The sequence below is a fragment of the Urocitellus parryii genome, chromosome 5 (assembly GCF_045843805.1).
Source record: "Urocitellus parryii isolate mUroPar1 chromosome 5, mUroPar1.hap1, whole genome shotgun sequence".
NCBI classification, from domain to species: Eukaryota; Metazoa; Chordata; class Mammalia; order Rodentia; family Sciuridae; genus Urocitellus; species Urocitellus parryii.
The window spans coordinates 173532197-173550350 of record NC_135535.1 but is presented as its reverse complement, the minus strand read 5'-3'; the positions used below and the strand labels follow the sequence as shown (position 1 = coordinate 173550350).

At 35.0% G+C, this 18154-nt stretch overlaps 1 protein-coding gene across 5 annotated transcripts in view; it reads right to left on the bottom strand.

The window, feature by feature from the left end:
* Positions 1-18154, bottom strand: part of Shld2 (shieldin complex subunit 2) — a 79254-nt gene that overhangs the window by 46376 nt on the left and 14724 nt on the right. Inside the window, exon 1 of one of the 5 annotated variants that reach the window (XM_077798889.1) lies at positions 15978-15989. The exons of the other annotated variants lie outside the window; for them this stretch is intronic. The gene's annotated coding sequence lies outside the window, so the exon portion shown is untranslated. Of the gene's footprint in view, positions 1-15977; positions 15990-18154 lie in introns of those variants that run through there. 5 annotated transcript variants of the gene reach the window in all.

Below are 18154 nucleotides of genomic sequence, written 5' to 3'. Positions count from 1 at the left end.
TTTTTTTTTTTTTTTGTACTTGTAGATGGACGAATGTCTTTATTTTTTTACTTGTTTATTTGTATGTGGTGTAAGGATGGAACCCAGTGCCTCACGCATGCTAGCTAGGCAAGCGCTCTGTATTTTTTCAAAATTATTCTATCTTTAGTCTTTTGCATTTCGGTAAATTTATTGAATCATCTTGTTTATTTCTTCAAAGACAGTCACTAAGATGTTAATGAAAACTGTATTTAAATCTGTAGATCACTTGGAAAAAATTCCATTTTAACAATGCAGTCTTTCAGTTCATGACTATGTCACCATTTCTTTCCCTCTCCCCCAACCCTCTATTGTAATTAACTTACTTAGCAGTGTTTCACACTTCGAGGTTGAGAGCATATTCTTAGATTTATTCATAGGTACTTGGTTTTTTTTAGTGTCATTGTAAACAATTTTTCAGTTTACAAATTTTTCATTGCTATTACAGAGAACTACAAATGATTTCTATGGATTGACTTTGCTAAATTCACTTACTAGAATTGGTTTGTGTAAGTTTCAAAGAGTTTTCTATGTATACAATCATGTCATATGTAAATAATAGTTTTATTTCCTTTTAGTTTTTCATGCCTTACTTTATTTCTTTCTTTTGGCCTCTTATACTGTCTAGGTCCACTAGTTCAATGCCAAATAGAAGTGGTAAAAGAGAAAATATAACCATATTATTTTAATACAATAGTGTCCCTACCTATGGTTGACAAGTATTTTCTGTAAAGGGTCAGATAGTAAATATTTTAGGCTTTTAAGTCCATACAGTATGTTCCAACTATTCTATGCTACTGATACAGTGGGACAGCAAACAGAGACAATATTTAAACAAATAAGCATAGTTATATTCCAATAATACTTTACTTACAGCCACTGAAATTTGAATTTCCTATTATTTTCACACATCATAAAGTTTCCTTTGATTTTTGTTGAACCATTTTAATATGTAAGAAGTATTTTTAAGTCACTAGCCACATTAAGAACAGATTATGTGCTGAATTTGGCCTACAGACCAAAGATCATTGATCCCTTATTTTTATATTGATTTATCACCTTTCTTCTTTTCTAATATATACAATGTTTCCCTCTAAACAATACTTTTACTACATTATTAATTCTATCATTTTGACATTGTACTATGTTTTTAGTCACTGCTGTAGAATTTCAAATTTAACAATTAAATCTTCAAATAACACTATACCACTTAACCTAGTGTAAGAATATTATAATTACATTCATCCATTTTTTCCTACAACTTTTTATGCTATTTTATCATAATATTTTATATAATATAAATTTTTATATAAAATGTATTATATGTGCTATGTACATGGTATACTTATGATATAGATGGTCCTTGACTTACGATAGGTTATATCCTGATAAACTGATCCTAAGTTAAAAATATCATGTTAAAAATGGATTTAAGCCACATTTAGTGACACATGCCTGTAATATCAATAACTTGGGAGACTAGGGCAGAAGGATTGCAGATTTAAAGCCAGTCTTGGCAACTTAAAGAGGCCTAAGCAACTTATCAAGACCTTATCTCAAAAGGTTAAAAAAAAAAAAAAAAAAAACATAAAAGGGCTGGGGATGTGAATCAGTGGTTCCCTGGATTCAATTCCTAGTACCAAAAAACAAAAAAGGACTTATACTGGAATAGATCTTTTTCTCACTACCTTTAGAATACACCAACCCTGCCAACACCGTCATTTCAGATTTCTTGCCCCTAGAATTGTGAAACAATATATCTCTGGAAGCCACTCACTCTGTGGTACTTTGTCATAGCAGCCTGAGCAAACTATTTTGCAGGGCATTTATTTATGTTCAGGACTTTGGGAGATAAGGAACGTATAAATTGGTTGCTTTCAAGTCTCCTGAAATACAAGTTTAATTACAATTAGTAAAGGATTATTACACAAAAAATAACCCCTGAATATTCAGGAAGAATTACTGTGTGCTTAGAAAATTAACTGTAATCTCTTTAAAAAATAGAAAATAGCTAACAATGACAGTCAAAAAGAAATTGTCCATTAACTAATAGAAAAGGTGCAACCTAAATCACATTCTTACTTATATGGTAACTCCAAAACTACCACTGATTTGGGATATGTGTTTATTTTAAAATAAAAGCAAATTTCATCAAATCAATTTACAGAAAATATGGGAAATAAAAGAACAATACCACATAGAAGCAAAATGAGAATGTGGGACTTTCTATAAGACAAATGGCAGGGTTTCATCAATAAATAAGTGGCAAAGAACCAAAACAGGAAGATGCTTTAAAGGAGAGCTAAGAGATCAACCAAATGTCATGTTTAGAACACATCTGAATCAGTAAAAAAGGTATTTTTGAGAAACAGGACAAATCTAACATAGACTTAGATAACACTAAGGAATATTTTGTTACATATAAAAAAATGAATTCATCAGACAACCTACTGAACATTCTAGCTTAGCAACACAGTACACTGTAGAAGATCAGTTGTTTGTCTTCATGATCACGTGGCTGATTAGGAGCTGTTGCTGCCCAGCATCACCAGAGGATCCTACTATATATCACTAGCCTAGGAAAGGATCGTATTCAAAATTCAAAGTATGGGTTCTACTAAATGCTTATTGCTTTCCCACCATCATGAAGTCAAAAAATCATATGTCAGGGACCATCAGTGTATGACAAATACATGAAATATCATAAACCCCCCAAATATGGTACCAATTATTCTTCCTTTATATAAACAATTATCCTTTAGAGATTAAGAATTAGAAAACCACATTATTACCATTTCTGGTTCTATCTATACATTCAATTTCCTTTCCAGTATCATTTTGTTTCTGTCTAAAAAGTTTTAAACTTTGTGTGGGGGAGGGGACTGGAGAATGAATTCAGGGGCCCTCAATCACTGAGCCACATCCCCAGCCCTATTTTGTATTTTATTTAGAGACAGGGTCTCACTGAGTTGCTTATTGACTTGCTTTTGCTGAGGCTGGCTTTGAACTCTCAATCCTCCTGCCTCTGCCTCTGGAGCCACTAGGATTACAGGTGTGTGCCATCGCACTCTGCTAAGTTTTTTAACATTTTTATAACTCAGATGTGCTGGCAATAAATCCTCATTCCTTTGTTAGTCTGAAAAAATATATTTTTAAAAGATATTTTTCACTGATTATGAAAGTCTAGATGGAGAGTATTTATTTGTCTTTTGGTACTTTGAAAAGTATGTTCCAATGTCTTCTAGCTTGCATAGATTATAATCAATCTTATTGTCTGTGGTGGGGCGAGGTGTGGGGCATCAGTCAAACTCAGGGCCTTGCACATGTTGGGCAAGTGCTCTGCCACTGAGCTCACCCCCAACCCAAAATCTTATTGTCTTAATTAATTAGTTAGGGCTGCTATAACAAAATACCATGGACTGGGTGGCTTACAAAAATGGAAATTTATTTCTCACAATTCCAGAGTCTACAAGTTTGAGACAGGGTGCTAACACCCTGGTTACAGACTTCTTTGTGATCTCACATGGTGGAAAAGAACACAAGAGAAATCCATGAGGTTCCTATCACAAAAGCAGAAAGAGAGAGACAGAAAGATTCCCACTCCTTAAGTGAGGACTATGCCTATATCAATACTTTCCAAAAGTACAAATGCAAAAAGAGGGAAAATAGGGTAACTTTACAGTACAGAAAACTGACACATACTACCTCAGCCAGATGATCAGGGTCAAAATGATCAATAAGTCATATTAAGCAAAGCACAATGGCACATGCCTGTGATCACAGAGGCTTGGGAGGCTGAGGAAGGAGGGTTGCAAGTTCAAAGCCATCTTGAGCAACTCACTTTGGCCCTAAGGAACTTAGTGAGACCCTAAGCAATTCAGCCAGACTCTGTCTTGAAATAAAAAATAAAAAGAGATGGGAATATGGATCAGTGATTAAGTACCCCTGGATTCAATCCCCAGTATCAAAAACAAAAACAAGTCATGTTGACAATACGTTTGTTTCATATAGTATAATGAAAAGGGTACTTAGACCTAGGCCTTCCCCAAAACCCAAAACCACAAACACCATTCTAATCATGTGAAAAACTCCAGACAAATACCAAAATAAGGAGGTGTTCTACAACTACCTGAGTAATAATACTCAAAACTTTCAAAAGCAGGCTATGGGTGTGGCTCAATGGTAGAGAGCTTGACTGTATGAAGTCCTGGATGTATGAAGGATGTATGAAGTCTAGGGTTTGATCCCCAGCACATCATGGGCATTACAAACAAGAAGTCAGAGAAATTGTCATAGCTAAGAAAAGCTTAAGGAGACATGACAACTAAACATAATGTGGTACATAGGATGGGATTCTGAAGCTGAAAAAGGACATTAAATTTAAAAAAGGACTTAGATAATAACATATCAACATTACCTCAGTAATTATAGCGTGTTTTTTTTTTTCTTTTGCAGTACTAAGGATTGAACCCAGGGTCTCATACGTGCAAGGCAAACACACAACCACTGAGCTACATCCCCAGACCTAGCTCATTAATTTTAACAAACATACCTTTCTAATGTCAGCTGTTAATTAATAATTGGGAGAAAAGGATACAGGGCAGATAGGCATCTGTGAAATTTTTTGATAAATATAAAATTATTTAAAAAAAAAAAACTATGGGAATTTTCTGGTGTTTTGTTTTGGCACTTGGGGTTGAACCCAGGACCTCATGCATGATAGGCAAGCTCTCTCTAAATTACACCCCTAGTCCTTTTTAAAAAAAAAATTAGGGGGTACTGAGAATTTAACTCAGGGTTCCTCAACCACTGAGCCACATTCCCAGCCCTATTTTGTATTTTATTTAGAGACAGGGTCTCACTGAGTTTCTTAGCAACTTGCTGTTCCTGAGGCTGGCTTTGAACTTGAGATCCTCCTGCCTCAGCCTCCTGAGCCACTGGGATTACAGGTGTACAGGTGTGAACCACCATGTCCAGCTCCTTTTTTTTTTTTTTTTCCTCTTTTTTCTTCAGGTACTGGAGATTGAATCCAGGAGCACTTAACCACTGAGCCACAACCCAGCCCTATTTTGTATTTTATTTAGAGATAGGGTCTCACTGAGTTGCTTAGCAACTTGTTCCTGAGGCTGGGCTTTAAACTCTCAATCCCCCTGCCTCCACCTCCACTGCTGGGATTATAGGCATGTGCCACCAAGCCCGGCACACCTAGTTCCTTTTAAAATTTTGAGGCAGAGTTTTGCTAAATTGCCACACCTAACCCCAAACTCTCTATCTTCCTGTCTCAGGCTGCCCAGCAACTGGGATTACAGGCATGTGTCACTGTACCCTGCTGGGAGCTCTCTTTTTTTTTTTATTTTTTTGCTGCCTGGGATTAAACCTAGGGGCCCTTAACCACTGAACCACATCCCTAGTCCTTTTTTTTTTTTTTTAATTTGAGACAGGGTCTCACTAAGTTTCCTAGGGTCTTGCTAAATTGCTGAGCCTGGCTTTGAACTTGCGATCCTTCTGCCTCAACCTCCCTAGTTGCTGGGATTACAGGTTATGTGCCAATGCGCCCTCTGGAAACTCTCCTTTTTAAAACACAACTGCCAGGCTTTTGGTTTGCTAGAGTGTCCTCTTAGATCTCTGGGTACCAGACCTTGTTTTCTGCAGTTCAGGTGCTCTCTTTCAGCCCTGTTCCTCCTCATTGTCCTTCCTTTTTTTGTTTGTTTGCAGTGCTGGAGGTGGAACCCAGGGCCTCACACATACCAGGCAGGCAAGCAAGTGCTCTACCACTGAGCCACATCCCCAGTCCCCACCTTCTTTTGGAGGTCAGCTTTCCTACACTGGGTGGTAGCTTAATTTCTCTCACCTCTCCAGCCCTTTCCTCAGTCATTACTGGTTGAATACAGGGAATTCCAGTGTACAAGGTAGGGGTCTCAACCCCAGATCTTTGCCTGTCTTCAGCCTTCTAGAACTGAAAATCTGAAGAGCATGTGTTAGTTTCTCTCAGTGCTGCCTTAACCTTAGGAGAGGTTCCATATGACTCAAATAGGAGTTCTGTCATTCTGTGAAGCATTCAGTGAAGACCTATGATTAAGATAAGGGCAAGAGGTAGGTTCTTTGGTATAAGAGCTGATGTTCCTCAGCTGATGTTCCACAGGATTCTAACCTGTTGCATCAGTTCACATGCAGATGTAGCTTAGTAGTAGAGTGCTTGCTCAGCATGTTCTAGGTTCTAGGTTCAATACCCAGAACCAGGAAAAAAAGGCAGGGAGAAGGAGTAGGAAGAAGATGATAAACAGAAAGAAAGAGGAAGAGAAGAGGAGGAAAAAAGAAAGAAGACAATTTGCTGATTCCTTTCATCCCATCTAAGGCAGATTCCTATTCCTTAGGCTGTTTTATCTCAGAGCAGCCATGGGTTTCTTCTTTATTATGAAGGTTGAATTGTTTTCTGAATCATTCGTTTGGTTCATTTAGGATTCCATGTATCCTTGATTCTCTGGTAGGTTTGTAAAATTTTCAATTCTAATTTGGCTTCTAAGAGTTTTCAGGGAAAGAACGATAATATCATGCAACTTTGTACATCTGAAAAGCAAGGAGACTTCTTGCCCCGTTTTGGATGGTTCCCGCCTAGTATACTAAAGTGTCTGTACTCAAATATCACCTTTTTAAAGACACTTCCCTGACTCCATTTAAAAAGTCTCACAGATACCAGTCACCTTTCATCCCCATACCCTACTCTTTACTTTTCTTCCATTGCCCTCATCTCTCTGAAATGTACTTGTCTCACTTCTTTAGTTGTCTCCTCTACTAGAAGTTAGGTTCCATAATGACATGAATTTTGTTTTTCTTATTTGTCAGTATATCCACAGGAGAAAATATGATTGCTCATAAATTATAAATAATTTTAGCTTGCCTTGAAACTAATTAAATATAAAATTATTATTGTACTTTATAAAGTACTTATTATAGATACTCTTCATAATAGCATAAGAGAATTACAAAATCTCTCAATGAAAAGCAAACATTATTCATTGCTTGCAATGTTGGCTATAAATATTATTAATATGGTTAGTACTTTATCACTTTTTATCTTTTTGTTTATTTATTTGTTCTTTTTAGTTATATATGACAGTAGAATGTATTTTTGCCTATCATACATACATGGAGTATAATTTCCCATTCTTGTAGTTGTAAATGATGTACAGTTACACTGGTCGTGTATAAATAAACATAGGAAAGTTCTCTTTGATTCATTCTGTTGTCTTTCTTATTCCCATCCCCCTCCATTCCCTTCATTCCCTTTTGTCTAATCCAATGAACTTCTATTCTCCCCTCTCTCTTATTGTATGTTAGCATCAAAGACAACACTTGGCTTTTGATTTGGGGGGACTGACTTATTTCACTTAGCATGATAGCCTCCAGTTCCATCCATTTACTGGAAAATGCCATAAATTCATAATTCTTTGTGGCTGAGTAATATTGCATTGTGTATATGCACCACATGTATTTTTTATATCACTGAAACTAGCTAGGCATGGTGGCACATTCCTATAATCCCAGTTACTTGCTACCTAGGGGCAGGGAGACTGAGGCAGGAGTGTCATAAATTCCTGGCCAGCTTTGGCAATTTAGCAAGATCCCTCCTCTAAAAAAACAGGGTTGGGGATATAGTTCAGTGGCAGAGTGCCCCTGAGTTCAATCCCCATAGCACCACAAAAAAAAAAAAAAAAAAAAAAAGATTCTTGTTACACTGAAGAACGAAGTGTGTCTTAAAAATTACTCATACTTTATCTTACACTTTTTTGTCAATCATTCACTCTAAGCAAGTTATCAATTAAAATGAAAAACTTTGTACAAACTAATTCAGTAATGCTGAGGTAAATACTGTTCAAACTCACAAGAGGTAAGTTCTCCAACTTATACACTGATTGTGTGTTCTCCATGTTGTTATGTTTTGTTATTAAAACTTAAAAAACATTTTTTCCAAACAGAAAAAATTATGAAATTAAGTTTAGATACTGGACAATAAACAGAGGTCAATTTAACCCATAAAGTACCTAAGAACCACAGAAATGGAAAGGAATAAGCATAATTGTTAGGTAACTTTCAACCACTTCTTTTCCTTTGTGCTCCCCACAACTAGCAAAAGGCTGCGGGGGTGGGGTGGATTTTTCTGAGATAGGAATTGCACAACACCTTGGTAAACACAAAGTGTATATAACAAAGTACTTGCCTTCTGTCTTTAAAATATTCATATAATGAATAATGAATAAGAATTCAGACTACTATTCAACCATCCTGCTTCTATAAGGAAATGCATTATGATTTCCAACTAAATGAATATTTTCCTTAATCTTGGCAGCAAGATAAAAGTTGAGCACCAAGAATTATGGAGTGTATGTAGGTACTCCCAGAAATTTCCTGGAAATCACATTTTGGTCACTCATACTGTTTCTAAATGTATAAATAATTAAATTGGGATTTCATAATATAAAACTTGCCCTCCAAAATTTCCCTAGCTTCTTTCTCCTTACCAATATTTTAAATAAAAATAGCCACCAATATTTTATCTGAATCAATTATTTGCAGTTTCTATTTCTATATTAACTATAATTATAGTTAGTACAGAAGGTTATCTATCATAAACTTAATACAATGGCCAAAAACAATACAAAAAAGTAATTATAAGAGTCAATATCCAAATAAAAATCTGAGTAAACACAATATTTCTATAATGCAAGTGCAACTATCTATACTTCAACATTCCCAAAATGAGGTAGACAAAGGTATACAACACAAAGTTATTCAGTGACAATAACAAATTATTTTAGTCATCAAAATAATTGCAAAAATTACTGAAGATTGTAAGTTAAAATTACAGAATTTAGTAGATAACCTATTCAATGTCCAATGTGATTACTGACCTTCGTATTTTAAAACCTGAAAAAAATTTACCTAAGAAAGGAAACAATTCAATATCTGTAATATATCTGCAAAGGAACAGGATAATTTATCCAGATACACAAAGTTCCCTTCAAACTTTATGGAATGAATGATAATCACATGTTTTTCTTCCAAATATAAAATTCACATGGATTAACACCTGAAATAAGATAAGGCATAAAGCCACCTAATCCAGCATTCAAAATTACTCCATAAAAGTTATTTCTCTAGAGTGCATTTTCTGCTTTAAAAATCCTTTTGGGAGTGCTGTGGGGAATATTGGTAATTGAACCCAGGGGCACTTTACTACTGAACTACAACTCCAGTCCTTTGATGATGATGATGATGATGATGATGATGATGATTATTTTAGAGTTCTCACAAAGTTCCTGAAGATCTCTCTGAGTTGCTAAGGCTGAACTTGAACTTAAGACCCTTTTACCTCTGACACCTGAGTCTCTGGGATTACAGGTATGCACCACCACCTGTGGCTCTGCTTTAATATCTTATACTTCCAATGAAACCATTTTATTTTACCTCTCTACAATGACTTCATTTTATGCTAATTAGTAAAAGCTGTATAAGCATTTGTTGATTAAAAATGAAAGAGACAATGAAAATGACAATGACAGTGAAGGATAGCAACAGAGAGAGACAACGGCATCAGTGGAGACAGAAATGTCTCTTAACCACCTAAGACATTAACACATTAACACAATATCTTTCACAGAAACATTATTGTGTGTGTATGTGTATTTCACATGATAAACACAATCAGCCACTGAGCTTTATTCCCTGCCCTCACATAAAGATTTAAGTGATAAGTGATGTCTTTATACGATGATTGAAAATTTTTATTTTACATTCAAGAAAATTTAATTACAATTAATTAGGTCTACTTCCAGTTTCTTCAACTTTTCATCAATTTTTTATTCATAAAAAATTTTCAAGTATTATCTTAGACATTATAACCAACAGAATAACTTTTGCTTGCTTGAAAGTCCATTTTCAGATCCAAGATTCATATTTTAAGATTATACCCCTGATAAACTACAAATTTATAGTTAAATTTTGATTCAAAAATATTTTCTATATGGCTAGGGCTGAAGTTCAGCAATCCTCAGCACCACATAAAAATAAGTGAATAAATAAAGATATATGTCCATCTACAACTAAAAAAAATTTTTTTAAATATATTTTTTTCTGTAGAAAATTTCCTGCTTTAGTAAACTATGCAACAAAAAATGAAAACAAAGAAAGCCAAGAAATCTGTCACATTTAGATAACTATCCTCATATGAAAGTAAATACCATCAATTCCAAGCATACTCTAAACTTCCAGAAGTAGGTGGGTGGAGTAACAGTGCAGCACAAAAATTTGACACTATTCCTAGAGTGTTATGTTTATATTTTAAAGTTTTCATTCTATAAAGCAAATGAAGCAAATTGAGACTTAATTCTTATAATCCATCTGGCTTGCAGAAGGGCTGGCTGTCTTGAGTATGAATAGTCTCAAATCAACATTTTACTAGCCATTTTTCTTCATTTCTTCCAAAGTATAAGAGCATTAAAATTTATATAACAGGTCTTGAGGTCTAGCACAATGGTAGAATACTTCCTTAGCACACACAAAGCCCTAGGTTCTATCCACTACACTTCAAAAATAAAAAATAAGAATGCAGGTGCTTTGAAAAAATTTTGGTACTTCTTCAAAAAGTTAGACACAGTGTTAGCATATGACCCAGTAATTCCATCCTAGATACATACTAAGGAGAAGTAAAAAACCATGTTCCAACAGAACTTTATACATGAGCATTTATAACAGTACTATTCATAATATCCCAAAACAGAAACAACTCAAACATCCATAAACTGACAAACAGGTAAAATTAATATGGTATGGGTACACAATAAAATATCATTCAGATAAAAAGGAATGAAGTACTGATATATGCTACAATGAGAATAAACCTTAAAATCATTAAGCTAAGTGAAAGAAGTCAGACACAGAAGGCAACATGTTGTGTGATTCCATTTATATGAAACAGAGTAAGCAAATCAGAGACATAAAGCAGATAAGTGGCTGTCAGGAGCTGGGGGAAGGCAGGAATGGAAAGTCAGTGAAATGCAGTTTCCTTTTGGGATGATGAAAAATTCTGGAACTAGATAATGGTGATGGCTGCAAAACAACCGGAACGTACTTAATGCCATTAATACATCTATGTCATATAACTACATATCTTAATTAACAAAAGAAACCCTACATAAAAGAAAATTGATGTTGCCTTCTCATCAGAGAAAGTCAACTTCTGAAATAAATGTTGATTGCTTTGGTACCCATTTAAAACTCTGTTCTTAATTTTATAAGTATATTATAAAATTTCAAAATTAAACCTTTTTTCTACAATATCCCTACTTAAGCTTTTATATTTATTAGGAATTCTCATTATTTCCTACTTTGCAATGCTTAGTCCACCAGTGTAGGAATCAATTTCATATTTGTCTAAACAATTCAAGTGAATTTTAAATTGGACATAATATTTTATTAAATTTGGCTTGCTAATACTGTGTTAAACGTTAGTACAGGAGGGAAACATGTTTATTTCTAATAAATGAGATCAGCAAAAGAAGAAAAGCATTTTAAATAGCAAACAATTTAATACTGTACTACTCATAAACTTCTCTGATAGTTTGTTTGATATTCAACAAAAAAGGCAACATTTTAAAGTCATGTCAAATGCAGAGCCAAACAATTTCTTTTTACCCAAGTACAACAAGAAATACCACTTTTGTGAAACCTAATTCTAGGCAAGGCCAAATTGAGCTACTTATATAAAAATATGCCCACTAGTCACTCATAGTGTTCTATCTGCTCTTAATGTGATTTGAATAGAGGAGGCTATGTCCATGAATTAACCATGGAATCTACCAGATTAATAACAGTTTCAAATCAGACAGGCGACACATTCCTATAATCCCAGCAGTTTGGGAGACTGATGCAGGAGGATCACAAGTTCAAGTTCAGCCTCAGAAATTTAGTGAGACCCTGCCCGCCCCCTGAAAAAAAAAAAAAAAAAAACAGAATAGGGCTGGGGGTGTAGCTCAGGGGCACAATCCCCAGTACAAAAAAAAAAAAAGTTTCAATTAAAAGTAATAACTTTTGGGACAGGGCTGTGTCTCAGTGGTAGAGCACTTGCCTAGCATGTGTGAGGTACTGGGTTGATTCCCCACACCACATAAAAGTAAACAAATAAAATAAAGGTATTGTGTCCATCTACAACTAAAAAAAATATTTTTTAAAAAAAGTAATAACTTTTATTTGGGTCCCATCCAAACCAGAAAATGAACTATATGCCTTTTGCATATTATTACTTATTTTAGTCTAATAATAACTTTACATATAGTAGGCTTACATAAGGGCACAACACCAGTATATTACAAAGCAAGGATTCAAACCAAGGTCTATCAGACATAAAATCATTTCTACTAAGACATTCTAAGGATGGTTTGCAAAGGAACATATTTCCAGTTTAACTGTCAATCATATTCTCTCTTGAACATAGTTTCTAAATGATCAGGGAATGAGAAGAGAAAAATATGCTTAAAAAGAACATTGGTGGGACTGGGGCAACGTTATAGCTCAGTGGTAGAGCACTTGCCTAGCATTCTCAGTATTGCATATAAGTAAATTATAAAGGTCAATTGACAACCAAAAAAAAATTTAAAAAAAAAAACATTGCTGAAGAAAGCAGGTAAATGTCTGGGAGATACATTCAACATATTATGTACCTACTATGTGCCATATGCTGTGGGGCTCTTATATGCCTAAATGTTTAATTATTGCAAAACCCCTGGAACATAGGGATTTTTATATATGAGGAAACTGAAGTGTAGAGAAACCTGTCAAAGTCATAGAAGTTGCAAGAGATGGAGTCAGGACTGGAAACTAAATTTAGTTCATTGTTAAATATTTACTGATTGTCTACTATGTACTAGGGCTGTAAAAGAGATTTAAAACAGAATATCAGAAATACCCCATCACAGAACTCAAACTAAAACCCCTTTCCTTTCTTTCTTTCTTTTCTCTTTTTTAAGGCCCAGGCTCTAGCCTAAACTCCTGGGCTCAAGTGATCCTCCTGCCTCAGACTCCTTATTAGCTGGAACTACATGTGCATGCCAAAATACCTGGCTCTCACATGTTCATAGCAGCACAATTCACAATAGCTAGACTGTGGAACCAACCCAGATGCCCTTCAATAGATGAATGGATTAAAAAATGTGGCATTTATACACAATGGAGTATTACGCAGCACTAAAAAATGACAAAATCATGGAATTTGCAGGGAAATGGATGGCATTAGAGCAGATTATGTTAAGTGAAGCTAGCCAATCCCTAAAAAACAAATGCCAGATGTCTTCTTTGATATAATGAGAGCAACTAAGAACAGAGGAGGGAGGAAGAGCAGGAGGAAAAGATTAACAGTAAACAGAGACATGAGGTGGGAGGGAAAGGGAGAGAAAAGGGAAATTGCATGGAAATGAAGGGAGACCCTCACTGTTATACAAAATTACATATAAGAGGTTGTGAGGGGAATGGGAAAATATAAACAAGGAGAGAAATGAATTACAGTAGATGGGGTAGAGAGAGAAGATGGGAGGGGAGGGGAGGGGGGATAGTAGAGGATAGGAAAGATAGCAGAATACAACAGTTACTAAAATGGCATTATGTAAAAATGTGGATGTGTAACTGATGTGATTCTGCAATCTGTATATGGGGTAAAAATGGGAGTTCATAACCCACTTGAATCTAATGTATGAAATATGATATGTCAAGAGCTATGTAATGTTTTGAACAACCAATAAAAAAAATTAAAAAAAAATACCTGGCTCTCAAACACATTTTCTTTTTGTTCAGGAAGTTATAAACCTGAAAAATCCCCATAGATATCTCTTTGAATAGTTCTATTTTAAATGACTGTTTAAATGTTTAGGTTATACACATTGGTAATATCCATAAACCCCAAACATAGAGTGCCATGAAAACCAAACAAGCATCCAGTAGTAAATTCTGTCCTACATGCAGATTTTTAACAATACTACCAGATGATGCCATATTAGAAAAGACACTTTACATGTTTTGGAGGATGATTTAAATCATTAAACATTCTATGAAGACTGAAGTTGTATGAGATTTTAAATGGCAACAGTAAAATTTCAAAAAGAACAGAAGAAGTCAGCACAAAGCTAGTTTAACATTAATAATAAGTGAGCTAATAAACAGGTCTATGTTTACCCCATCAGGTACTGCTTATTATGTCATTTGGAAAACCAGAAGGAAACTGGTTTTAACTCCCATATAACCTGTATCATGACAACATCACTTTACCACAAATAAGCTGATGCCAGCATAAAACTGGACAGTTCACATTAAAAAACTGTTTCTTCCTTTCCAAGCACTTTCATAATTCATTCATGTGCAGACTTTATAGACCATCTCCTTAAGGGGAAAAAAGGGGACAATTAACACAGAACATTTTATATGCCAGATACTACATGAGTTTTCTTATTTAATTCTCATAGCCATCTTGCAAGATATTATCATGGTCTATCAGATGAACAGACCTCCCCTCCCCTCCCATCTTCTCTCTCTACCCCATCTACTGTAATTCATTTCTCTCCTTGTTTATATTTTCCCATTCCCCTCACAACCTCTTATATGTAATTTTGTATAACAATGAGGGTCTCCTTCCATTTCCATGCGATTTCCCTTTTCTCTCCCTTTCCCTCCCACCTCATGTCTCTATTTAATGTTAATCTTATCCTTCTGCTCTTCCTCCCTGAAGAGACAGAACTTTTAAGAAACAAAGTAACTTTTCTAAGGCCACATAACTAATAAAAAGCATCATGTTCAAATTCAGATGTAAATTATTATAATGTTACACAGCACTACATGGCTGTCACTTTCTTAACCTGCAAAAAATAATAAGTAAGTAAGTAATAAAGGAGATGAAGTGGATCATCGCTAATACCCTTAAACATTAAAAATTTTATGAGAATATAATCTTGGGGCAGGAAAAGCAGAGTGCAAATAACAACTTGGATTAAAAAAAAAATTATAGCTCTTTTTAAAAATTCCTGGGAAGGTCACTATGAAACAGAATACAAAACAGTTTCAGGTAGAAAACTTCACACATAAATATAACATTTAGTATTATCAATAGAGAACCTAGTTAGAAAAAACTAGTTCCATCTTAAAACAATGCCATTGTAAAAGTCTGCAATTAGGCAGCTGGGGTATTGCTCAGTAGTAGAGGACTTGCCTCCTATGTGTGAGGCACTGGGTTCGATCCTCAGCACCACGTAAAAGTAAATAAACAAAATAAAGATACTGCATCCATGTGTAACTAAAAAATGTTTTAAAAAGTCTGCAATCACCAGTGTAAGCCAGCTCAGGCAACGTCACCTAGGGTCGAATCCATGAACAACTAATCCATGAATAAATATTGAAAAATCATGAGGTTCTAGAGTCAAACAAGTTTGAGAAATGCTGGATTTAACATTAGTCCTGTTTCCTTACTGGCTGCAAGTAGTATACTGGGCTTGAGACCTATGGAGTCATTCTTCTTTTTTTTTAATGGACATAATATCTTTATTTTATTTATTATTTTTATATGGTGCTAAGGATCAAACCCAGTGCCTCACATATGCTAGGCTAGGCAAGCACTCTACCACTGAGCCATAAACCCAGCTCTAGAGTCTTCCTGGATTTGAATCCCAGCTCTTCCATTTCAGCTCAGCCATGTGATTTATAGTAGATAAAGTTGTTGTAAAGATTAGAAAGATTGCTGGATGCAGTGGCCCATGACAGTAATCCCCAAAACTTGTTAGGCTGAGGCAGGAGGATCACAAGTTCAAAGCCAGCCTCAGGAACTTAGTTAAGCCCTAAGCAATCTAGCAAGACTCTATCTAAAAATTAAAACATAAAAAAGAATATGGGGGCTGGGGATGTGGCTCAAGTGGTAGTGCGCTCACCTGGCATGCGCGGGGCAATGGGTTCAATCCTCAGCACCACATAAAAGTAAGATGTTGTATCCACCGAAAACTAAAAAAATAAATATTAAGAAAATTCTCTCTCTCTCTAAAAAAAAAAAAAAAAAAAAAGAATATGGATGTGGTTAAGTGCCCTGAGTTTAATTCAAGGTACAAAAAAAAAAATTTAAAAAGATTAATGCATTTGCAAGTCTTAGAAGAGAGCCCTAGACTGTGCTTGATAAATGTTACATTATTAATAGTAATACCATTTCCTGGAGCCTTTATCAATGTGATATAAATTGATATTCCCTGTGAATCACCAAGCAGGGAAAGGACATGGTGCTCAGTTTCTCAAAATTATTTGATGATAGAACCTACTTCTTTACAGAACAGCCCTCAATAAACCAGGTTGCTTTAAAAAGAATAAGAAACGAAGAAACTCTAAGAAGACAATATACAATGCCAATGCTAAAATGTCTTTTTAAAAAGTAGATGGAATTTTTACCTCCCAAATTTTCCTTAACTTATCTGCTACCTCCTGTCTTTGAAATAAAGTTCTAATAAATGACAAAAGAAACATGAGGCAGCCAGCACAGAAACGCACACCTGTAATCCTAGCAGCTCAGGAGGCTGAGGCAGGAGGATCCCGAGTTCAAAGCCAGCCTCAGCAAAAGGGAGGCACTAAGCAACTCAGGGAGACCCAGTCTCTAAACGAAATATGAAAAAGGGCTGGGGATATGGCTCAGTGGTTGAATAGTGCCCCTGAGTTCATTCCCTGGTACCAAAAAAAAAAAAAAAAAAAGAAGAAGCAAACAAACATGAGGCAAGTTGGCCCACTGGTTGAAAAATAGAAAAATTGTGAAATATCATTTCTTTCTAATATTTTCTACTCATATGTCAGTGAATATTGTGAAACATTATTTCTTTCTAATATTTTCCATTAATATGTTTTGTGAAACACAGAGACAGTTAAACATGTAATGAAGTCATATTTCCTGCTGGCAAAATTATTCTTGGTTTAAACAGCAGAATTATACACATCAATATTTCTTAGTGCTCTGAAATAAGACATGCTTCTAGATTTTAAGTATTACAGGACCTGAGTAAGTCCAAAGCATATTTTAAACATGCCAAAGATTAATGCAGTATTTTAAGATAGGCATTTCAGGAAAGGCAAAACTTTCAGAATACAATTTTAAAACTTTATGAAATGATACATTTTCTAATTCTGAAAAATGCATGTTTAATATGTAGCATTTCAGGTTATACTTCAGAACTTATCATTAATTCTACATGTCTTAAAACAGATCATTAGTCAGTCATGCTGTTATTACTATTGGGATTATTAGTATACAACTTTTTTGTATTCTCTCTTAACCTGGCATCAAACTTTGCAAAGGCTTTAAGACCTAGTATTTATCACTGTAATTTGAAGTTAGGGTTATCTGTACTCTCACTCACCTCTTAAAAAAAAAAAAAATCCAACAAGCAATAATTGCTTCCATCCAGGTCTTCCTTTTCATCCCGGACTGAGCTTTGCCAAAAAATAAAACAGTTTTTTTGCTAGGGTATTTTATGGTACACTGAGCAAAGGCTACAAAATGCTAAATCTTACTAAGTAGACCTAAAAACAATGAAGCTATCTAGCTTTGTGCATAATCCAGCATCTCAATCCGTTAGCATAAACATAGTTTCCCACAAAATTAATCAAAATTTTGAGATCAGCTAAAATCACCATATTTTTCATCATTGTCGCAATCACCCAAAATTTAAGTCCTTACAAGTAATTCCCCTTTCTCATTGCACTCTCATCTCATTCTTGCTCTGTATGTGTTCTCCTTCTCCTCTACCCTCACATATCCCCAATAACAATAGTCACTGATAGCCCTTTAAACTGTTCCACTGTAAACAAATACCCTAACTCCTGAATTAATTTCATCAACACTCTGGAAATCTTTTTATCTAAACTAAAACCTCAGTGACAACTACTCTTTCACTCAACAAATGCAACCTGTAGAAGTCATTATTTGTTTACCATCACAGTTGAGAAGTCATTTATTTATCATCACAATTTGATACCCTCACATAAAAGTATCTCTACTGAGGCTTATGTTCTCCCCCTCCCCACTCTGACTCTCTGTAATGGGTGTTGACCCTAGGGGCACTTAACCAATGAG